This window comes from Elgaria multicarinata, chromosome 4, assembly GCF_023053635.1.
Source record: "Elgaria multicarinata webbii isolate HBS135686 ecotype San Diego chromosome 4, rElgMul1.1.pri, whole genome shotgun sequence".
Lineage (NCBI taxonomy): Eukaryota > Metazoa > Chordata > Lepidosauria > Squamata > Anguidae > Elgaria > Elgaria multicarinata.
Window position 1 is genome coordinate 97,045,746 of NC_086174.1, and position 25,089 is coordinate 97,070,834.

General features: G+C 41.8%; 1 protein-coding gene across 1 annotated transcript in view; it reads right to left on the reverse strand.

Annotated features, from left to right (window-relative positions):
- GRIK2 (glutamate ionotropic receptor kainate type subunit 2) overlaps positions 1–25,089 on the reverse strand; it is a 531,656-nt gene that overhangs the window by 241,700 nt on the left and 264,867 nt on the right. The window lies entirely within an intron of this gene.

Here is a 25,089-nt window from a genome sequence, read left to right on the forward strand (position 1 = left end):
TTGTTGGGGAAGACTTCAGAATTCTCAACTAGAAGAGATGGATAGACTCACCTGCGTCTAGCTCCATCAGTTGCCCACCAAGCTGCCCACCCCTGCTTGTGGTGCTGCGTGACCTTATTCACAGCACCCGCCGAAGACACCCGCTGTCTTCCCTCATCTGGGCATGCTACTGTGAATGGGGAATTCATGCCTTTAATGTTGCGTAAATGGGATCTTTATGCCCGCCATTTACGCAACTTTGGAAATACGCAATTTCCAGAGCTACCATTGTTGTGCACAACGGAGAGTCCGGTCAAGGGTGGCTGGCTGCTGGGTTGTGGGGCACTCGAACAGTGGGCCAGTGATGCACTGTGACTCAGCAAGCTGGGTCCAGGGGGTGGGCATACCTGAACCACCATGAAGATGGTTTTTCTTCTATACACCTCCATCTATTATATGGCGCCAGCAAGACCCACCACCGGTGTAACAGCAAATTGACACTTCCTAGGGCAAACCCCAAAATGAGCCAAAATGCTCATTTCTGGAATGGGACATATCAGCAGAGTTCCCTTTTGCAAGCTCTGTCGAACTGTTCCATTCCACAAACAAGTGTCTAGTCTTATTCCCAGTTGTTTTAGGAAGCTTCCTATTGCATCGGCAGCGGGTCCTGCTGGTGCACAATTGGCATTGCACACTCAGTTGTGTTATTTATATGCCACCAGAAAAGATCAAAAAGGTGAACCAATGGCTCTTATATATGTGATGATGCAGCCCTTTGTCCTGAACTGAGAAGGCAGCTTTACAAATTGGGTGAGTAGAGATTCACCCTGTGTCACTTGTTCAAAATGCCATACACAAAAAGGACCTGTTGTTCCTCCTCATTGACAAAATTAGTGAGCTGTGAAATGAGTTCATTAATGATAGGAAGCTTGGAGATTACTGCATTTGTCATAATGCAACATAATACAGAATTAACTTCTATAGTTTATTTCATGCAAATGAATCCCAACTCACTTTACGATAAAACAAACATAAAAATGTAGAAGTGCTCTCTACTATTATAGAACGTAGCAGTCTATGCTAAAAGAGCAACATAAGTTTAGATGTAAATGAGTTTCCTGTGGTGTCATTTTAAACCCAAAAGAGGATAAATCTGAGGTCTGAAATAGCTTATAGAATTGCATCATGTAGTTTGTAAAACACCTAGTGCTGTACTCAGACTTTAACTTCAGTGGAAACATCAGTCGCCCCAAATTGTTCACTGACTTATAACTCAAAGTGCTTTTAAGGCTAATTTGATACCTTTGTAGGAGCCCATACATCTCCTGAAGCCTGACATGACATGGTGAGTTTGCTTCATGTAAGTTAAGATTCTGGCAGCAGCATTTTATACAAGTTAAAGCCTAGACAGCACTCTTTTCTCAGGGAAACAATAAAACAAAAACAGCACACTTTTCCAGCTGAAAGGCACAAAAAGAATGTTCCAGGGCTTTCCCATAAACCTGTAACATTACCCAGTTTCTTACCATTTTCTCACCTTAATTTGCACATATATTAATTCTAATTATTCAATAGAAACCAGAAGTCAGTGTGTGCTAAAATAAAAAATTCTCCACTAATCCTATGGCAAGAAAATCTGCAACTAGTATATATTATGCATATGAAGCATATTTTGCATATGTTGATTGATTTGCATAATTTGATCTGCTTACTCTTATCACGGGGAATGGCAAGACCTATGTAGGATATTGAGGTTATTTCTCCTGATGACAAGAAATGTTATATGCACACAACCCTTTCACAATTCCACTTTTCATACCTGTTTTCTAATCCACAGGAACCAGGGACTTGCTTTTTAGAATCAAAGGGCCCATTCAGACATCACCGTTAAACTTGCTGGTTAAGGGTTTTGGGTTAAGCAGCAGGGTTTACGTTGTCATGTGCAATGTGTTTTCCTTAACTAGGTGCCCCTGCTAACCACACTGTGGTCAGCTTCTCTAACCCTGTTATGCAGCAGGGCTAGCGGCACTAACTTTGGCTTAAGGTGTCATGTGCGATGCACCTGTGGTTAAAGGTCCAAAATCATAAAGCTAGCACTATAGAGTGCTCCTAATTATCCGGGCTGCTCTAGCCTGCAGGCTCGCTCACTGCTCCAGATTGCTGCAGTATTAGTACAGCTGCAGCAGCCTCCATTTCACACCATTGACCCAATTTTTTTGAGTCATATATGCATTTCCTAGGGCCACATACTGAAACTACTCCTTTTTTTTTTTTACTTCCCACCAGTATTTCTCCCACCCCACTGTTCCTTTCCTAGAATCCTCCACCCCTACTGCACACAGTAGTTAAACAGGATGATGGGAGGGGAAAGCCTCGGAATATTTTTTTCCTTTTTTCATTTCAGGGAAAGGGGGCTGTAGGGGAAAGCTTAATCCTCCTGCCCAGTGTGTGATGGTCCCAATCCATATTGGGGCTGCACATGCTTGCCCTATTATTATTATTATTATTATTATTATTATTATTATTATTATTATTATTTATATAGCACCATCAATGTACATGGTGCTGTACAGAGTAAAACAGTAAATAGAATAAATATAAAGGCTACCCCTCAGCTACACGCTACACAATTAGTGTAATGTACAATTTGGCTCTGAATAGGGCTGAATAGTCCTGGAATGTACAGTATTACATTCTCCCTCCCACATTCACCACTCTAGGCCTGGTCAAACGTGCACAAAGTTCAGTGAATACAAGGAGATTAGAGGCAGGGGAGCAGAAGCTGCAGGTGCAATTAAAAAGAATAATACAAGCCTGGCTGGTTTCTATTCCTTCAACATTCTGCATCCTCTACAAAGATACCAGGGTGGTATATAAAAGCCAGATGAAATGCAAAAGTAAAATAAACTATAGAAACAGCATGTTAAAACAACAACAATAAAATGCATTGAAAAGTCTGGGAGAAAAATCTTTGCCTGGCACCTGATGCATAACAAGTGGTGCCAAGCAGGTTTCCAGTAAAGAGCTCCCATGTGCATTATTTGTAAAAGCAGGGCCTTTCCATAGCGTTCTGCTGAGTACATGAATGTTTACAGGGTCGGGGGAGCGAGCTTGCCACTACGATGCTGCCCTCCCACCCACATTATCCCCAGCCTAAATACCTGAATAAAGCTCATGGGGATCCAAGAAATGAGCCCTTGAAGTAAGCCACTTCTCTCAAGTATTGACATGAGACTAGTTTATGATGTAGCTGATAGAAAAAGGAGGGCCTATAAGGAGGAGGCTAAGGTTAGCATCTCTCTCCACCCACCTTTATTTCCATATAAGACTTCTGAACAAAAAGCAAGGATGTTGATGTTCTGAGGCTATGTTTCCAAATTCATATCGCAATTATAAGGTGATTTTTCCCCCCACTCACCTCAACCTCTCCCCAAATTACCTGCACCTCTCTGTGGTTGCTTTGTTGCGTTTCCAGTGATGTGAAATATCAGCAAATTACTGTTTTAAGATGTAGAAAGTATAAACTGCATTTTGAGATTTCTACTGAAAATTTCACAAAAGCATGCATGACATTAATTTAGGATGGCTATTTCTTTTATGTTGATATCCTCTTTTCCTTTAATACTTCAAAAGAAATGCTACTCCTCAGAGACAAAATCCTACTTTAGCTCTCACCACCACAAATCCCAGATTCTTTAAAACCTTAATCTACAAATGCTATGTATTCTTGAATTATCAAAGTGGAAGAACAGTTCACTGCTCAAGAAAGAGACGATTAAGAAAAAGCTAGAATGGAGGTTATAAGGCATACTGTTTTTCAATTAAAATGTTAATAGACAAATGTGATTATTTTACTTAATTAATATTTTCACTAATCAAATCCTCCTGAGATACACAGACTTGAGCATAAAGTATGCCCTGATAAACTATTTATAGGGCTCATCTACACCAAGTAGGATATTCCATGATGACAGTGGTACGGAAGCGGTATATAAAAGGCAGGAGCCACACTACTGCTATATAGTAGTATTGAAGTGCACTGACAACTGTTGGGGCCCATGACACATCCCATATACTGCTTTCATACTGCTTTCATAGTGTTATATCATGCTTGGTGAAGATGTGTCATGGACCCCAACAGTTGTCAGTGAAGCTCAGGACCACTATAAAGCAGTAGTGTAGATCCTGCAGTGCACTTCAATATCGCTATAAAGCAGTAGTGTGGCTCCTGCCTTTTATATACTGCTTTCATACTACTTTCATAGTGGAATATCCTGCTTGGTATAGATGAGCCCATAGTCAGCATGGTGATACTTTTTGGCCTACCCCAGCAGCTCAGCCAGGCAGAATATGTTTTTTAGAGAAGACAGTGATTCGGTTTAGGAACACAACAGATGCTTCATTTTTTCATCTCCTGGAACACAAACTAAGCCTCCCTTCTTGAAACGACACACACACACACACACACACACACACACACACACACACACACACACAGGCCTTCTTCCAGAACTCTCTCTCTCTCTCTCTCTCTCTCTCTCTCTCTCTCTCTCTCTCTCTCTCTGGCCTTCTTGGCCTGCCTCTCCACAGACAGTTCCCCTCCCTGAAGCTGCCCTTAAAGATTCATGAAGAATAAACTGACTTCATGCTACAATATTTTAATGGATTGTGTAGATAAACTTCCCTATCAATACGACAGATGTCATTAATAATTTTACGTCCTCTTCAGCATTTATTTTTATTGATCATGTCTTCAGCTCTTCATTCTTTTGCCAATAAATCCACACAGCAAAGGAGATTTATCAATCTACACAAAGATATTGGAAGTGTCAGGATTTCTACAAATTGTGCCTGGCTTTGGTAGTCAAGCCAAAGTTTAGACCCTGCCTCTCCCTTTTGTGCAATTCTAAGCATGTCTATCCGACTGTGTCCATTGGGGCTGCTCCTACATATATATACATAAGATTGCAGCCTGCTAAAAGCTTGGGCTTATGTTGACACTGGACAGCAGTATATTTCTAGATATTATAGTAGATTACATAGATACTAAATAGATATGTTTTGTGCTCAGTTTTTATCCTAAAATGCATTAATTAAGAACAGCTGCTGCATTTTTAAAATTCACTTTGTAAATAACATGACAAAGACTTCTGGGTCTGAAATGATACATTTCTTGTTTGTTTGCTTATAGCCTTTAATAAATACATAAATTTACTTACAGAGAAACATTTTACTTAACGTATTTGAAATCCTCTTACAAACAGTTTCTCCCCCTCACCCTGCCTTGTAAAATTAAGAGATGCTTTCTATGCAACATTAAGATAAATTGGATTCAGAGAACTAATTCATATATTACTCTGGCCACATAGGCCTTTTCCTGTATTTTAGAAATGATTATAAATACAATACATATTGAACTGCAAACATGTAATGTGTATTGCCTTCTTATGGTTGGAATGAATTCTTCATCTCTTTGTTCTGCATTTATAAGAGCACTGGACCTATCTAGTCCTCGAGTGTTCTTTAGAGTTGCTTTCAGAAGTCACCCCCCCTTCATACATTCACACCATGCACACGTCCTAGCCACAACTCCACTATCCTTGTGGATACTGGTTACACCCCTATCCTTCATGTGCTGAGACCAAAGGACTGAAGGAGGATCATTATGCATTCAGCTGAACACATTGAGAATCCTTTACATGATTGGAACAACTGCATGTTTTGCACAACATGAGAAGAATCTGCCTTCCTTTGGCCTCAATGCACAAAGGTCAGTGGTAGAGCTGGTAGGGACATGGATGAGTGGAGCCCCACTTCTCCTCCACATTTTTTTAACGGACAGAGAAAATACAATGCATGAAGCTAGTGATGTGAGAGCCCCTGTCACTCCCAGCTCGTGGTGTTTTGGCTTGCAAATAAGCTGGGTTCATTCCCAAATAATCGGAAAGTAGTTTGGCTTATTTCCAAGCCAGTTTGACTTTGGAATGATACCAAAAAGAGGCAATTACAACATGTAGAGGGCTGTTGAAAGCTCTGGCTCTGATTAAAATCCAATCCAATTTCTATATTCTATCAAAGCAATGATCCATTGTCATCACACGCAGGCACTCCTTTAACAAACATTAAAAAAAATGTGCCAAAACTCTGCTGTCCCATGTTTTCAATATTTTGCGGAGGTGAAGCAGGGAAAATTGTTGTGTTAATTCACCTTCTGTTCTCTGTGGTGGCAGAGAGAAGAAACTGATGGGGGTGGTTCTTAACTGGATGAAGCAGAATACCAGAACAGTGCTATCAATCAAGGGCTTATAGAGTAACTGATTTGGATCTAACTTAGGGCCTTGCTAGACGTGCCGGGATAAGCCGGCAGGGAGGCGGGGTGACGGCACGCTAACTTTAGAGCATGCCGCCCTGCCTCCTAGACGGCCGACGCGCAGGGACTACAGAAGCCCTGCAGCGTCGGCCATATTTTTATTTTTATTTTTTGGTTAAACGGGCCACGTGCGGCCCGAAGCCAAAGGCAAGGTAAGTGCCTTTTTTTAAGAATTAAGCCCCCTCCGCTCCTGATCCCCCCCCCCTGCCATCCCAGATGCCTCCCTGGCCACTCTTTCCCCGCTCGCCCTCTCTCTCGCCGATGCCCGCGTCGCCCATCCTCCCTCTCCCTGATTCCATCCCGGTGCCCGGCCTTCTCCCCCCCCCTCTCCTGCCGGGTCCGGCTTCCCCACCCCCCGGGATCCCCTCCCCTGGCCCGATGGGCACAGCGTGCTGTGCCCAGTCCGTGGCTTTTCCCAGCTACTCGCGAGTAAGCGAGTAGCCGCAAAAAGCCATGGACCCTGCTAGACGTTCTGCAGCCCCGGCCTCAGGCCGGGGCTGCGAAAAAGGCGCGCCATAAGCGACTTCACTTATGCCGTGTTAAGGGAGGCTTCGGTGCGGCCTGGGCCCGGATTCCCCTGTGCGTCATGTGGACGCACAGCAGGGAAACCGGGCCTCAAAGCGCGCTAACGCCTCGTCTAGCAAGGCCCTTAGGTAAAGTTTCTAGTCATGACTCCAGTGATGTTAGAGCAATGTGGCACTTTTTTCTATGGTAGGCCACCCAGGCCAGATCTACACTAAGAAGGTTATAGTACTATGAAAGCAGTATGAAAGCAGTATATAAGAGGCAGTAGCCACCCTACTGCTTTATAGCAGAAATGAAGCACAGTGACAACTGTTGGGGGCCATGACACATGCCATATACCGCTTTCATACTGCTTGGTGTAGATGTGTTGTCAGTGCACTTCAATACCACTATAAATAGATCCTGCCGCAATTGCCTTTGGCTAGACCCTACAGGAAGAAGTTTTCCCCAGACTTAGGAAGTAAACACTTTCTAAAAAATGGTATTATTGTCTGCAGCTCTCAAGACTCTAACCACCAGGATTCATTCTGAAATGAATTTATCGTTAAGCATACGTATACTTGAAGTGGTTTCCAAGGTAACTGCAGAAAAATAGTAAAATAAATTTTCCACAGAGAGCAAAAGAAAGTAGTCCACCAATGAATTTTAAAGTGATTGATCGTTTAATTTCTCTAAACTTCTAAGCAGAGGGAAATTGTATATTAGATACAGAATAATTTGGGATTTAACACTGGATTTTGTTAGTTGTGAATAAATACAGTACTAATGAAATGAAGGAAAGTAACATGCTGACTCTGTTGTCTCACCGTTAGATAAGTTTAGGCGAACTAAAATGGAATCACATCAATTTTAGCTCTTTGACCAGATCATTTATACAGGCTACACATTCAGAAAATTTAATGTTAATCTTTTTCTTGTCTTAAGCCCCCCCCCCCCTTTTTTTCTCTCTGAAAATCAGTAATTAGAAAAAAAGTTGGGTCCAGTAAAAATATTATATTGATTTGCTAAATGACAAAATATGTCCAATGCATACCATTTCTGAACTGTACCCTTAATGGGAAATGTATGTGTGTACATGTGTGGGTGTGGGTGGACAGGGTACTTACCTTTCCCTTGTCACCTCCCAGGTCTAAGCCCTTGCAGCCCACCACTTACAGCAGGGCAGAAGCAGTAATCCCCTCAAGCTGGCCAAGGAAGGGAAGAGGGCTTCTCCCTTCCCTGGTCACACACTGCTGAGAGGCAGTCTGGTCGCTGCTTCAGTACTCTTTATGGCGACGCTGAAGCACTGATCTCCTCAGGCTGATAGAGAAGTGAGGCAGTCAAAAGCTTGCCCCCACTTCCCTAGCCTTCTTCCTCCTCCAGCCATACTCCCTTCCAGCCCAGATTCCCTCTCCCATGACAGCTCAGATCACCCATTCCAGGGGGATGGGTGCCTGACTTCCCACCCACCCCAATGTGTTTCCAGTGTGTGTGTGTTTGTGTGTGTGCGCGTCCGCGTGTGTGTGTGCGCGTTTGTAGGGACATATGATGCAGGGAATTATGTTCCGTTTAAGCCTGATGGGATTCAGCAACATTTTCATTCCAGTAAGTGGTAGGTGATTATAACAGGTTTTTTTCCAATCAAGAAATACTTTTGAGAATTTTTTGCAGGTGTTGCCATTTCCACTTTTTAAAAATAAAATAAAATGCAGGGATCTTGGAATTTGTGCAGATGGTATCATAATTAGTTTTTATGTATACATGACCACTAGCCCGCTGGTCTGCTATGTAGCACTGCAGAGGCATATTCACCTCTTGTCAATATGCTTGTCAGTTTCATCCTCTCCACACAGTATTTCATTTAGCCCAGCAGACTCATATTCCCTACTTGTCAAAGAAATTGTCAATTTCATCCCCAAGTGAAATGAGGGGAGGGGAATTGAGAAGTTCTTTGACACCCTCACCGCCACAGAGTAGGCTCGATAGTGAGCTCTAACCCATGTTCGATCAGATTCAGCACGAGTTTTCCTCCACCTGCGTTCTAGCCGTCTCCCCTGTTGCTTCATTGCCCTCAGCTCAGGTGTATACCAAGGAGCTGGCCGGGCTCTGCTCAGAGGCAGAGGGCGCTTGGGCGTGATTGTGTCAACTGCCCGAGTCATCTCTGCATTCCACAGAGCAACCTGGGCTTCGACAGGAGCACCAGCCATACCAGCGGGAAAATCCCCCATAGCCCTCTGGAATCCATTGGAGTCCATTAGCCTCTGGGGGTGGACCATTTTAATAGGCCCCCCACCCTTGCAGAGGGGAAAGGCTGCCAAAGGTTTAAACCTCAATAGGAAGTGATCTGACCGTGACAAGGGGGTAGATGTTAATTCCCCCACTTTCAGATCACCATCCTCCTGCCCAGTCGAGAAAACCAAGTCAAGTGTATCCCTCTTTGCATGTGTTGGGCCGATGACGTGTTGAGACAGCCCCATGGTTGTCATGGCGGACATGAAGTCCTGAGCTGCCCCGGATACAGGAGCCTCAGCATGGAAGTTGAGATCCCCCCACCACAACCATCATCCTGGGGGTCCTCAACACCAGATCCGAGACAACCTCCATCAGCTCAAGCAGGGAGACTGTTGGGCAACGGGGTGGGCAATACACCAGCAGAATCCCTAATCTGTCTCGAGTACCCAACACAAAATAAAGACACTCCAGACCAGCACTCGATTGAACAGGAAGCCTAGAGAGGGAGATTGTATTTCTATAGACCATGGCAACCCCCCCTCCCCGGCCCTTGAGTCGGTGTTGGTGCTGCACCAAATACCCGGGAGGACAAAGCTGGGTGAGAGTAATCCCTCCCAGTTCACCCACCCAGGTCTCAGTGATACATACCAGGTCAGCCCCCTCATACACAATCAAATCATGGATGAGGGAGATTTTATTTTGGACCGACCTGGCATTCAGCAGAAGCACAACCAAACCCGAGGGCAAGCTGATAAGGCCGCCAGGAACCATCTGGTTGGGGGGGAAACCAGAAGAGAAGATAGCTGTAAGAAATCTAGCCCCTCTTCTCCTCATCTGGCCTGTTATTCCCCCTGTTATTCCTCCAGCTATTCTTAAATATCAGAGCTAAGGCTATCTCATATTAGTCCAAACACCAAAAAGTCAGGAAATGGGGAGTTTAGGCCTTAGCTAGACCTAAGGTTTATTCCAGGATCGTCCTGGGGTCGTCCCTGCCTGCTCCTGGGATATCCTGTGTGTCATTTACATGAACAGGGATGACCCCGGGACGATCCCGGGATAAACCTTAGGTCCAGCTAAGGCCTAAGGCAGATGCTTTAAGAGACATGCTTGTGATCAGTGATGATGTTGTGCCATGTCACAACTTGTGTGGGTGTTCCCATTTCCCAGCTTTTTGGACTTTGGACTAATATGAGATAGCCTTAACCCTGGTCTTTTGAAATGGCAGAGGTATTATTATAATTATTGAAGAGATATTTTTGAAAGCAAAGTTCCTTAAAGAGACAATGTTTTAAATGTATTGAAATACAGGAGCCTACCTGGGAAGTAAGCTGTTGTTCCATAAGATGATTGACGGACAATGAGGTGGGACCTCTTTGGGAAGAACTGAACAGTTGCCAGGGAAGGTGAATGATGGGCAGCATAACTGGGCCGCTAGACAAACTATTGACTCATTGTCAGTTAATCAAATGAACCTGTTCTTCTATTCCCTGTTCTTTATCTCTTGTCTGCTCTTCAGTTCCCTCTCAGCACATTTATACTGTTTGCCAGTAAGCAGATTGACAATCCTGCCTTTTTGTTTAAAACAGCAACCAAACCTTTTCCCTTCCTTAAGGCATTTTAACATTTTTTATTATTATTCACTCAATCAAACATGCAAGCCTGCTCTTTTCCTGAGTGTTAAGGGTGGAGAACAATATAGAGTACTTTTATCCAAGTCTATAGTTTTGACAGAGGTCGCCAAATGGTCATGGTTTCAATTGACCTTGTTCAGACTTAGGGCTGGCCCTGACAATTAGCAAATGTGAGTCCCATGTTAGCCTTTGTCAATAAGCTCCCTCTCAAAGGCAAGCATGTTGTATTAGAATCATAGAATGGCAGAATAGTAGAGTTGGAAGGGGCCTAAAAGGCCATCGAGTCCAACTCCCTGCTCAATGCAGGAATCCACCCTAACGCATCCCTGACAGATGGCTGTCCAGCTGCCTCTTGAATGCCTCTATTGTGGGAGAGCCCACAACCTCCCTGGGTAACTGATTCCATTGTCGTACTGCTCTAACAGTCAGGACAATGCATTGGGTGTTGGTGGCAGGGATTACAATACTATTTTAGCTGTTAAATATACCGTATTTCTTCGATTGTAAGACGCCATTGATTGTAAGACACACACTAATTTCAGTACCACCAACACCACCTAAGAAACACCCACGATTCTAAGACGCACCCCATTTTTAGAGATGTTTATATGGGGGGAAAAGTGTGTCTTAGAATCGAAGAAATAGGGTAAGGGTAAGGTTTCATCTTCAGTCTTATAGAGGAACAACTCTGGTAAGCTGCATTTTTGTTGTGGTTTCTTAGAATCGCTAAAGTATTGGGGAGAACAGCAGACTTTAAAAATAAGAGTAAGTAGTTACAGTAACCTTTTTCCTGGTAAGTGGCTTTCAAATTGTCTTTTTCACAGCTACAGCTGGTTTGTATTTTCATAATCAGGTTAGGTAAGAATACTGAACAGTGAAGCCGCTACTACAAGCGAGCCACCCACATGTGGAGGGCCCTTGTTATTAAAGCTGTCTGTCGTTTACCTTGAAAGCTGGGCTGTTTGACAAAGCAACAGTATCAAAGCTGCCATTAAAAATTATAGGATATGAACTAAGGAGAACTGTCAAAGGAAGACTCGTGTATAAGGTCACTATAACATCTATTTATAAATGTTGGCATTTTCATGTTGACAGCTTATATTACATGCTCAGAAAATAATATTTTAGAAGACAAGTCCTGATACAGCTATTTGGGTAGTTTTCCTTGCACAGCCCCTGTAAATTAGAGTTAATACAGCCACTACCATTTCTCTCATTGTTTATCTATCACATCTATATTGCATATTTTTTCCAAAGGACTCATGGCATAATGGCTAATTCTGATCTCACTGCAAGGAAATAACATAAATTAGCCTAAGCAACCAAGATTTGTTCAAGGTTCTCAATCAGGCATGTAACATTAGGGTGACCATATGGAAAGGAGGTCAGGGCTCCTGTATCTTTAACAGTTGTGAAGCAAAGGGAATTTCAGCAGGTGTCATTTGTATGCATACAGCACCTAGCTATACTAGAATGATGTTGGGGAAAACTGAACCCTGTTTCCTCCTTGTTAGGATCATTCGGTGGGGGGTCAAAGATACTCACGACAGTATCACCTTCTCTGTAGTGAAAGCTTATTACAAGCAATTGCAAGAAGTCTGCACCAAAGGACAAACCCAAAGTGAGACTGGCATTTGGTGGAATGGTCCACAAATTTATCGGAATGTGGCGGATCTTAGAAAGCACCAATCATTACTCTTAGATAATGAAAATTCATATCCAATCACAGCACACATACACTCTAGTTATGCAATCTAATATAGTCAGATGCAACAAGTTGTTTATGTAAATGTACAGGGCGTAAACACCTTATACAACTTCTTCTCAATGTTAAACACACTGCTTTGGCAGGGTAGGGTACAGGGCATGAGCATAGCAAACATCTAAATTATTGCAAAGTCATGGAAAGCAAAGTCATGGTACATGACCGTTTAAGAACAGTTATTATTGCTCTCTATCTGGGCTTTCCTAAAAAGGTCAAGCTCACAATGTACTGAGCTGTCCTATACCTACATAAACAACGATAGCTGTAAAGGGCCATTTCCAGGAATGAGTGGATGAGTCAGGTAAGTCCCCACAGCTTGGTGAGCCAGGGACAGCAGCTCATCAGGTTTGGGGGATGAGCAGTGTGTGGGGAGTACAATGGACTCCTGGTCAGCCTCACACCTGGGAAACTGCAAAATCTGACTCACTTTGGATGCTTGGATCTCACTTTAGATCCGGACCAGAAGCAGGTCAGACTGGATCAGAAGCAGGCTGAGATGGATTGGGTGTGGGGTCCCTGCACTGCCCTGTTTTTGTTGACATTTTTCCCCTACCATATACAGTTTGGCACACTTTTTTTTTTTTTAACTAGGAAACTCTGTTGCACAATTCAGAAAAGTGTGAATTTTAAAGCATAACTGAATTTCATTTCAAGTAAAGGTTCAAAAGCGTGAAATTAAGAACATCAAAACTACTAATGTAAGCTAAGAGATACAGCTATGATCCTGCTATAGTGTTCCTTCTAATTCTTCTAGCTCCATCACCTAGCCCATTAAAGCTAAAAAAAAAAAAAAAGCATCTTAACCACAGTGCTACGCTATTCCCCTTTTTATCCTGGGGCAATCTATTATCACTCTGAAGTCCTAATAATGGTCTCCAGATTAATTTCAGTGTAGTTATCTAAAAACCACACAAATGAAAAATGTAATAAAGATTACCATATATGCACTCTGCTTAAATAACTTTAGCAATTTCTAGTTAAACATGACAACAAAAACAAAACTGCATCCGGGGGAGAAAGAATATATTTTCTTCTGCTCCTGAAATGCACACTCGTTTAATGGCAGTTGAAAGTTTGTATGAAATTAAGAGGAAAACAACCTAAAGGAACTAGTCACCCTGTACCTCCATCAGGTAATAAAGTATATAGCCCCTGAAATAATTCCTCTTAATTCTCTTAGGCTCACACATCCCACACCCCATTTTGCTGAGTGAGATTTAATAAATCTCCTGGTCTGGGATTAAATTTTATTGTTTTATGAACTGTTAAATTGCATTGTATGCTTATTAAAGCCGGTGTTCTCTCACTTCTTGACACATTCAAAACTCCACCCTGGGGTATAATTAAACAAGCAGCAGAGATTTTATTTTCATCACTGCAGTCCATTTTGAATGGGAGCAAAACATGAATATCAGCAAACCCTCAAACAATTAAAAATGCACACTTAATTTGCTAAATATTTTTGAAGTGGCAAACATAACTATTTTTAAAGTGGGATAATTTATCACATTAATATTAATGTTTATATCAAGGGGAGAAAGGTTTTTTTAAAATAATAATACTAACATAAAACACCTATGGTTACACAGTTTGCATGATTAAGGTTGCATTACACAGTCGGATTTTAATAAAGAAGCTTCTGAAATCCAAAGAGTTTGGTAGAACTGGATTTGGAAGGATTGATAGAAGTGCTAATGACAATTTTATTTTTTTTAAACCACGTGGATTTTAGAAGTGGGAGATTTTAAGGCCCTGTCTTGGAATCAGTGGGGCTTAGAAGTGTTTAACTTTGGTGGAATCCTTTCCAAAATTTGCAAATAGTATTATTTTGCTTTTCTGCAACTGTACCCAAAGTTATAGAACATGCTGAAAATGATATCCTTAGTGCTCAAGCTGAAGCTTTGAGAACTCATAAAATAAATGCTCAGTACGGCATGTGCCAACTCAACTTCACAGAGCATGATAGTGATACCACCACAGCATGAAGATAATGCTGGCACCTATGTTTAAGTTCAATATAGAGGCTGATGAAATAGGTTATCACCTCTGAAAATTCCTGCAACATCCTCCTGTAAGAGGCACTGAGCTCAGGGGGACCTATTTCCAAGTAAACCTAACTGGCTCAAAGGTGCATGCACTCTCCCATCTTTTCACCACACACCACACTTCACCCTTCTGGATCAGATAGTATGACTTTAAAACGAGTAATGGGTGCACTTCCCCCTTGGCTCACTTAAATTGGCATGTACTTCTATTCATGATACTTCTTTGTGAACATTTAAAAAAGAACTCTAAAAAACATGGACCCCTTTCTTTCAGTCTCATTGTTATTTCCCTCCACCCACATGAATCCCTAGACACAACCCCCTACTCCTTCTCCCAACCTAACCTGGCAGCAGGGCAATGGTGGCAACTTCCATCTGATGACTTCTGCCGACATACCTCCAGAGATTCAGTAGCCCTGGAGAATCACATGTTCCAGAGTTCTATAAAGCTGGAGTGCTATTGCAGCATTCTAGTTGTCAAAAAAAGGAGTTATTCAGAAAGATGGGGGGAGAGAGAGGAGAGGAGAGGAGAGACGGACAGATAAAGATACTTCTTCTATTCTCACTTCTCCCTCTGCCCAATAGTCAGGTAAGGTTGGGAGAAGGAAAACCTGCAGTCATGGTGTTCAGCAAATGCCAATATGAGCCCAGGCCCAAATCTGGGTTCCCCTTGTACTGAGTGAGGAATCTTGAGATGGCAACTTCAAGAAAGTGGTGGCTACTGTTCTAGTTAGTGAACTGCACAGAGAACTCTGAACTATGGCTGAAATCTAAATGACAGGAGCAATCAGACTTCCCCATCCTCTTCTCCCCCCTGCCTGCATTTCAAATCTAGAGCGTCACTCAACCCTCCGGAGCAGATTTGGAGGGTGTGCAGAGGGCTACAGGGGGAAGCAGAAATCTGTTCCACTGGACAAGTCATCACTGTTGAATTCAAGACACTGACTTGCAAGGCAGTCTCAGTATGGTGTGCTAAAAAAAACAGTGCCTACAGAGTTCCGTGCATTCTTCCAGCCTGCCTGCACACAAATTCCTCTGGTATTGGTAGCTAGAAATCACAAGCAGCAGCTTGTCATGACAGGGGCAGTCATGACAAACTCCTCTTACTCTTAAGTATTATCAATAGTTTGGACAAAACAGATTCTGCCAGGAAGCAAATTCCACTTTAGCAAACATGCTCTTTCTCTTGTATTTTCTGATTTAGGAAGGAAACACTTTTGATTGCATTAAAAGTTTCATACTCACACAGGTTAGTGAGTTAAACTGACTCAGACAAAACCTATTGATTTCAGAAGGAGCTCTTGGGGTGAACAGAGTGAGTCATCTTCAAATGTGTTTATAGGATCAGGTCCACAGCTCATACCCAATGTTTTATATACCAGTGACAGACACACTGTATGATAATGTTCTTCTGTTGCCTTGGAAACAAGATGCACTATTCACATTGAAAGCGTTATTCCCAAACTCAGTTCTTAAAATAATGGTATATACATTTGAATATTATATAGTAGAAAATAATGATTGTTTTGGAGCATTTTTAGATTTCCATTTTCTAACCTGTTATAGGATGCGTAATATATGCAAGCAGCTAAAAAGCTGTGTTGTTTTCCATGCAAGAAAGAGAGGTGATTCCAATGCCAATCCAATAAAGGGAGACATATGGACCATTTGGGGGACTGTTTGGATACAGTCTTGTAGGCCATGATGAATATCCCATCTACGAAAGGTGAAGTACACATGTGAAATACACACACTTCATGTTCCTTTAAGCATGCTGTTTATCTCAACATATAAGAATGGTGGGAATCAAGTTTCAAATTGCAAAAAGAACCCAGCTGTCTTGCAGAATTCAAATGAGGATGAAAATCCAGGCTTCTTTGAAGCAACTGTCTCATCAGTGATTCTCGGATGCTGATGGAAAGCAAAAGAGTGTGAACTGACACTCTGCTCCCAACCTGTGAGAAGAAAGTCGTTCCATCCTTTCAGCAACCATTTCATGAACAGAAAATAAAAATGATCTGAGGATGGATATGTTCTAATTATGTTACTTTAGAATGATACACTTCATTATTTTGAATAATCAACATGCCTTGAACTATTTATTTATTTATTCATTTCATTTTTATACTGCCCAATAGCTGAAGATCTCTGGGTGGTTCACAAAAATTAAACCATACTAAAACAACCAACAGTCTAAAAACACAAATACAAAATACAGTATAAAAGAAAAAGTATAAAAGTAAAAAACTAAAGAAAATATTAGGGGAAAGAAAGCCCCCTTCACACACTGGAGGTACCCTCTAAGTCATGGGGATTCAATGTGATTGAATGTGACAACCATGTGATTGAGAATGATCACAGGGGCTTTTCTCATATCACAGAAAACCAAGCTCAAAATTTGATAGGAACTAAAATTCCAGGTTTTGAATATCCCACTGTCTTCGTTGTTAGTTAGATTCTTTGAATATACTACTTCTAGCATGAGAATGGCTGCCATGTAGAAGACAACATAGAAAATAGAGAGCCAGTGTGGTGTAGTGGCTAAGGTGTTGGACTGGGAGTTGGGAGATCCGGGTTCTACCCCCCACTCGGCCATGGAAACCCACTGGGTGACTTTGGGCCAGTCACATACTCTCAGCCCAACCTACCTCACAGTGTTGTTCTTGTGAGGATAACATGGAGAGGAGGAGGATTATGTACACCACCTTGGGTTGCTTGGAAGAAAAAAGGCAGAATATAAATGAAATAAATAAATAAATAAATAAATAAATCTGCAGCAGGGTAATCCTTAGACTGGGGACAAGATTGGGGTCATCAACAGTTATCCTGTTTCTCCTATAGCAGGGTAGGTAACCTAGTGCCCTCCATATGTTTTGGACTACAACTCCCATAAATCACAAACATTGGCCCTGCTGACTAGGGTTGATGGGAATTATAGTCCAAAACAACTGGAGGGTTGCCTACCTCTGTTCCATAGCTATCTCACCATTCCTCCTGCTAGTCACCTGTTCCCACCCTTTCCCCCCGGCCGGCCTTACTTTTGTCTCCATGTCTCTGCGGCCTCTTCAATGTCCCTTGATGGTAGAGTGCAGCCACTGTGACCCCACTGAACTATGTTGACTTGCATTGTATTTAAATTTGATGCAATATCAGTGTCCAAATGCACTTTTAAGGTGCAATCCTATACATGTTTGGACAGAAAAAAGCCTACAACTCCCAGCATGGCCCAACAGGTGTGGTTATGCAAACTCTTTTCCATAACTCTTATGCTGTTGTGCAACCACTGTGCATTCCCATTGTGGAACCATTTGCACATTCCACTTGTGTAACTGGTTATGCAATTGCTTGCACCCATTGTGCAACTGCTTGCACAACCAGTTGCACAAGTACAATGGCAAGATTCACTGGAATTCTGCTAGCCCTATTTGATTTAGCAGAATGTCCCTGTTGGATACTGCCCTTGGATATTACAGTGATCCAAGGAAAAATATTGCTTGTCCAGTGCCAACAATGAACTCAAGTAATGGTCTGGAGAAAGGTTTTAAAGCCCCACAATCATCTACAACTGAGAGTTTTACAGTGCTGCATTCTTAGCTTTGCTATGAGCAAATGATTAAATAGGAAGATTTAAGCTTTGGTCCAAACTGGAACAGCAGTGCAACATTTCTTGCTTTCTTAATTATAGCTTTACGTAATGTATAAGATACATGTTTACTGTCTCCATTAACTACCACTTCAATGAAATTTGAAGACTGATACTTATGCGTGAGTTATCCTCCGTTCTGCAACTGCATATTTACTATTTTGATCCTTTATCATCTCTCTCGTTGCTGACTTTGTTTCTAGAGGTTTTAGGAATTTAATTCTATTAAGGATACACATATATGAGACACATAAATACCATTCTTTTCTGCCTGTCAAAGATGTTAGTTAAGCAAGTCAGCTAATGTTTTAAAGATACTAGGGGGACATAAGTGAGGGTCAGCTGCCTGAGCCGAAACCCAAGCATGGTAATTGTGAACCCAGAAACAAAGAGGCAAGTTAAATTGGGTACACTGGGGCTGCAGCATTATTTATAAGAAAGAGATCTGCAGCTGTTCAGGCATAGTTATATTAGCCCATAGGTGAGCCCCATCCAGCCTTGGGTTTGGTGACAATGCTGTCACTGCCCCCATCACTTGACTACACCTTGAGGTGTTCAGGAGTACCCTTCTGAGCCACTTCTCTCTCAGCTCCCATGACTCTTGTGAGTGGCCCCATCTGAGCCCTAAAGGGGTGCTGCTCCCTGCTCCCAAGTCCCACAGTCCTGGCAGACAAGTCAAGGAAGTCTCTAGGAGCTCATCAAAGACCTATGTCTATGCACCCTACCTTCCCCACCTTGCCCAAGTTGTGACCAACCTAAACTATTTACCACTATGCACTGCATGCCTGGCAGCCCATTAGCTCCCAAAATTTGTGGCCCTATGTTTAGGCCAAATTTTGCTGGTCGTTGGACTGCAACTATCACAAATTTGCTCCGTACCTTGCCAAAATTTTGCAAAACGATAGATTTAGCCAGAGGAGCTATTCTGTTCCTTGTAAGCAGGTGTTATTTTTAACCAAGACCATGTGCTAATTAAAAATAGGCTGAATGGGCATTGTAAACTCATCTCTTCAACATTACAATTATGCTTTGGATAACTTTGGGGTCCTTTGGGCTTACACCATAATTCTGTTTCTGGCTGGCCTTTCCAGGAGGACTCTAGTATTAGATTTCCTCCTACCAGAAGTCACATCTGGCCTCCTCCATGCAAAGGACCATTACTGTGACAGTCCTCAGATGTGAAATTTCAATTTTATTACAAGTTAATATCTTCAGCTTTTTCTTTTCTTGTCTGTGTAGGAGATCTAGATCTATTGCTAGGATCACATGGATTTGACAAAAAAAAACCCATTTGAAATTATTATGCAGAGTTACAAACTAAGCCTGGTGATACAATCATATCTTACTATTTTATTGAAATGGTCATGAAGTGAGGGAAAACTTGGAAATGGGGAAGTTGTGATTGTATGTTATTAAAAAAAATGGACTAATACATCTGCCCAGTGTAAAATGTATATATAACATTTATAATGTCTGCTGTGAATAATATACCGTATTATTAATCACATATCCCCAATGTTTAACATGAATGAATGAAAAACTTGGGGTGGTGGGGAATAGGCCACTTACACATTCTAGAAGACAAGAAGAAAAACTACTTAAAGAAACAAAACTACTGTGACCAGATTAAAGCCATAAATGTTCACAGCATCAATATTGTCGTAAGAAGCTTTCCTTCCTGGGGAAAAATCATGACACAGAAGGAACTGAATTTCTTTAGCAATATATTCAAAGTAATCACTATAGTTACTTTTGCAGGAATTTGGTTATTTTTAAAAAAAAATGTTTTAGTTCACTGGAATAACCTGGCCTTGATGCAAAACAAACCTTTTACTTTGTGCAGGAAACTTCACTGTTTAAGAATCCCTCTGCAGGAAAGATGATAAAATGTATCTCAGAAGCAACTAGCATACAGGGCTTGAGACTGCAATACCTGATGGAATGCCTCTCCCGACCTGAACATACCCGGACATCGCAATCAACACCTGGGGTTTCCCTCCAAGTGCCACCTCCAAGGGAGGCTTGGAAGGTAGAAACAAGGGAAAGGGCCTTCTCAGTGGTGGCCCCCAACTATGGAATGACCTATCCACTGAGGCTGCATGGTGCAGACACTGTCATCTTTTCAGCGCTCTCTACTCCCAGTGGTATATGCTGGCTATCTATGTATCATTGGCGTGTGGACAACAGGTTCAAATGGTTCAGTTGAACACCCTAAGCCGCTGCTGCCACCATGTTGCAGTAGCAGGGCTGGCGCTAGCTGTAGGAAAGAGCGACAAATTCAGCTGCTCCCCCACCCCACTCCTCCTCTGGAAGGCTTTTTTCACCTGTGCAACCGCTGCCCCCCCCCAGCTCGCTCACTCATTTACTCACTCACTCAGCCGCTCTCTGCTCCCAGCTGCTCTGCCTGACCTCTCGCGACAGTTGCTGAACAAGGTGGGAGCAGCAGCTACGCTGAGGCCAGGAAGCAGCACGTGGTGGAGCTGAGGAGGGGACTGTTTCTGCTAGTAGTAAAATTGCCCGGAGCTGCGGATTGGGGCCCTCCCCCCTTCGGAGCTGTTGCCCTCCTCTCATCATCAGCCCTGCAGGTACTGTAATGTTTGGAAGAGAGAAAGAGAGAGAGAGAAGCTGTATGTTTATGTGCCTTCTCTCCTCATTGTTGCCCTACCGCCTACCCCAGTCTGGACTCCAACAAGAGAAAAGGACGGCAGAAGGGGGGAGAACTGCAATGCCCCCCAGGACTTCCTGGCTAAGGAGGGTTCATTCAGCAGCACCTTTTTCAGAATGCTTGCTAAAACAATTCCTATCTGCCCTTGCTTATTTTAGGGTGTCCAACCCCCTTTTTTCAAGCCATTCTTTTGGTAGATATGGTATGTGTGTATCTTGTGTCACTTTAAAACAGAGCTGCAGCACAATCTTATGTACGTCTACTCAGAAGTAAGCCCCCTGAGATCAATCAAACTTGCTCTGAGGTAAATGTGCATAGGATGCAGCCTGAAAATGAAGAGAGGATGAAAAAAAGACAGGAGAAAAAGAATTGTAGAAATAGAATAGCAAGGTAATTGTGGGATATTTAACCATATTTAAAGGTAATAAGTACAGTAAAATTAGTGCTCCTCTACTTCAGTCCCAATCAAATAATTACAACAGTGCAGTACAGATTATTTGTTAATTAAAAAAATACAGTTTACTTCAGTTTTCGTTTATTTCATTTATTACTGTATATTCAATCAATGTTTACCGTAAAAATAATAATCCCTGGCCGAACTACCTAATGAAATGCGCTGCGCACGCCTATGCAATGTATGCTGTTTTAGAACAGGTCTATTAGGAAAAACAGTTCTTATTTAAATTAATTTTAGCTGTTTACGTTGTCTTAATGTTTCTAGGTTGAAAAGTTTAGACTTTTTAGTATGTTGTATTGGGACAGTATAGAGATGGTGATGACGATGGAGTCATTATTGTTGCTAGGTTTTAGGAGTGGTGTGGTAGAGGATGCCACTCTTAATTAGAAGCAAATCACTTATTTCAGGGGAACTTACTTATAAGTGATAGTCACATCCCACACTACAATGAAGGGCAGGAGGAAGAGGAAGTTCTATGAGTTGCGCTTCCTCTTTTCATTCTTCCACCACTACATAAATGAAAGAACATGTAGGTGATGGGGGTAGATGGAATGTGCATGTTCCAGATACAGACACTGCTTCTTGGTGCTGCAAAGTCTGATAGAACTCGGAAAACTGTGCATGTACTATCAACATGAAAAGAGGAAGTATAACTCAGCTGTGTGTCCTCTTCTGCTGTGTTAGTGTCACATGCAGAGTGACCATCTTGAGTTCTCCAATTTCTCCTGCTCCTTGCAAGCTTGTGACTTTGTGATGCCTGCTGCTATTTCTGTGTTGAAACAAGATCATACCGAAGTTCTGGAAGCACATTCTTTCAAATCATAGCAGACATGACAGGTCAAACCATTAGGTTTTGTGAGAAGCTGGCATTGCTGTCCATCTTCCAGGGAGACAACAAAGCCTTGCTTCTTAAGAATCTAATCAGAATGCTACTGTCAGCAGCAAAGTTCGGGATGACCAAGTGGTGGAAGAACTGGATTGGGAGGGTGGGGCAGGTCGTACTTTCTGAAAAACTAACACACAAGTTGAGAGTGACCAGCAGAACAGAAAAACATTACACATTCGCAAATACATGGTACTCCTTTATTGTCTATCCCAACAAGACATCCTCACCATATAGCTTTGGCTACTGGGTGGTATAAAAATGTAATAAATAAATAAAATAAAATAAATATAGTCTGCCTACTGTGTTAAGGTTTTGGAAGGTTACTTTTTGGCACTTGCGGGTCAGCCTGACTCTTCATAGAAGACAAACACTATCTGTTTTGAACTGATGATTCCACTATCACATTCCCTGACTTGTTTAATTTTCTTTGTATACCTTATAGTAATTTTTGAAAATCAAAGCATCCTTTTAAAAAGAACAAAGAAAGATCACACCCGATATATTTAATTCTAAAAAGTATGGATACATCAGCCATCTCTTCATAAACAGTCCTCTCATAGTAAACTAAGAGCTTCTTCAGACGCTCGTTTTATCACATGCTTGCGCAACTGGCGACTCACAGATCTTCGCGGGTTATTTTGACAATGATGTGTTCCTCCTGTGTGTCACCCACTGCGTTCCCCCTCCTGACATTTTTTTGTTGTCAAATAATCCTCAAAAAGCACAACTCTTTTAAGCTATAGCAATATTTGTCACTATTTCCTGCCGTGTGCAGAAGATCCTCTATAAAATGCCCACTAGAGGGTGCTGTCCGATCTACACCAAGCACGTTATGAAAATGGTATATGTAATGTGTCCTGGGCCTGAACAGTTGTCATAACCATTATAAACCATTATAAACAGTAGTGTAGATCCTGCCACAGAATGGGCCACATGGTCACTGCTTTCTTCCCCTTTCTCCCCTGTGTGAGTCTCCTTGTCCCTATCACAGAAGAGAAGCAGGAAGCAAGGGCGACAGTAAGGAAATGTGACTCCTCCCCCCTTTTGAAAGAGCTCTACATTGTTTTGTGATTGTTGACCATGCTTTCTAAAAGTTGTTGCTTATTTGGTGTGATAGAGTGAACTGCATAGCTAAAACAGACATCACTTTAAATGTGTCTGGCAGCTACATCTTCTTTTCAGTTTTACTCTAGAGTAGTTGCAGGGCCCCTGATCCAGATTGGGGGGCATAGAGTAGAGAGCTTTTAAGATCTGAATTAGGCCCCCTGACCTACTCTAGAGTAAAAAATAAATAAAAAGATAGTTACTAGACATACATTTAAGGCTATGTTTGTTTTGGCCCACAGTAATTCATTCTGGGATGTTCAGAATTAGCACAGAAGCTCTTGGTAAACCAAGGGGAAAGGCTGTAGTAGAGAGATATTTTTATAGTAGTATCCTCAGTATCCAACTTATTATTAGTTTGCAAGAAATCTGTTTCAAAGATCATATGTTACATTCACCTTTCCTGCTGCTATAATTAAATAATCCAAGTATTTATCTACACAAAATCATAGAGTTCAACAAAGATGCTTTATTCACACAACTGAAATCATTAACAGTAGAACATTTTCTAAAACAGCTTTCAGTCTTGTCCTTTAATGTTCATGTTAGTAGCAAATGCATGACTACAGTGAGTTCATAGAAGTTGTCAAGTATTTTATTTATTTATTTCATTACACAGTAAAATTGTGTAATAAAATAACAGCCAAGGCTCTCTGGACAGTTTACAATTAAAACTATAATATAAAAATCAAGATTTAAACTTTAAAAATCTCATATAAAACCAGAATAAGTTACAGTCCAGGGAAAGCTTGTCTAAAACAATATGTTTTCAGGAGGTGTTTGAAGGATATTACATTTTCCACCTCCTGAAAGACACAAGGGAGAGTTTTCCAGAGGCTGGGTGCCGCTACAGAAAAGGCCTGCCATTGAGGTTCTTCATGGTGACATTCCGTTTGTTTCAGAATGACTAGCAAGATGTCATCTAAAGATTATAAATATCATCTGGGAAGGTGGTCTGCTAAATATCCTGGTCCCAATTTGTTTAGGGTTTATAGGATAATGACATAACCTTGTATGGGACAACAAATAAAAAACCCACTCTACACAATTGGACTCAAGATTTATTTATCTTGTCCGCCCATGAAAACATATATCACACCAAATTATAAAAAGAAATTTCAACTAATATGGGATATTTATTTTGAAACTTGCCTGATGCTAAGATTCCTCTTTCCTTCTTTTCTCCTTCTTTAAAGTATCTATTCATTTAATTTCTGGTTAACATTTAATTCCCATAAGTATCAACTTTTATCCCAAAATGAGAATATATGTAGAGAGAGTGGGAAACGTGGGGAGAGGAAAGAAAAGGGCAGGGCAGGAAAAAGGGATTGATGCACTGTTTGTGTTGTGGCGAAAAATGAACATTTGATGCTAATAACAAAACAACCAAACAAAAGGGGGGGGGAGAGAAACAGTGATGGGTAATTTGTGAGCTTATGCAGGCCTGTTGTATTAATTGTGGCCACAGTGGTTCATATCTCACCTCTTCATTTCTGCTTCTGCTTGCTATGAGGTAAATGAACAAGAGACTGCAAAATACAGAGGGAAAATGAGCCTGAAAGATTGTTGAATTGTATTGGCCATTGTTGTCAAGTGCTGGCCCTGCTGGCTTACTACACCTTTCCCACTTCCTGAGGTACACAAGGTTAAATTCTTCAATGTGCCCTCAGGTCTCAAGTAGGTCTATTCTCTCTCTCTCTCTCTCTCTCTCTCTCTCCCATAAGGAACAACTTTGCATATCTCAGAGGCATCCTATCCTCTTCGCCTGTAAACATATCAGGAAGAGGAGGCCAAACAGGATGTGCCTA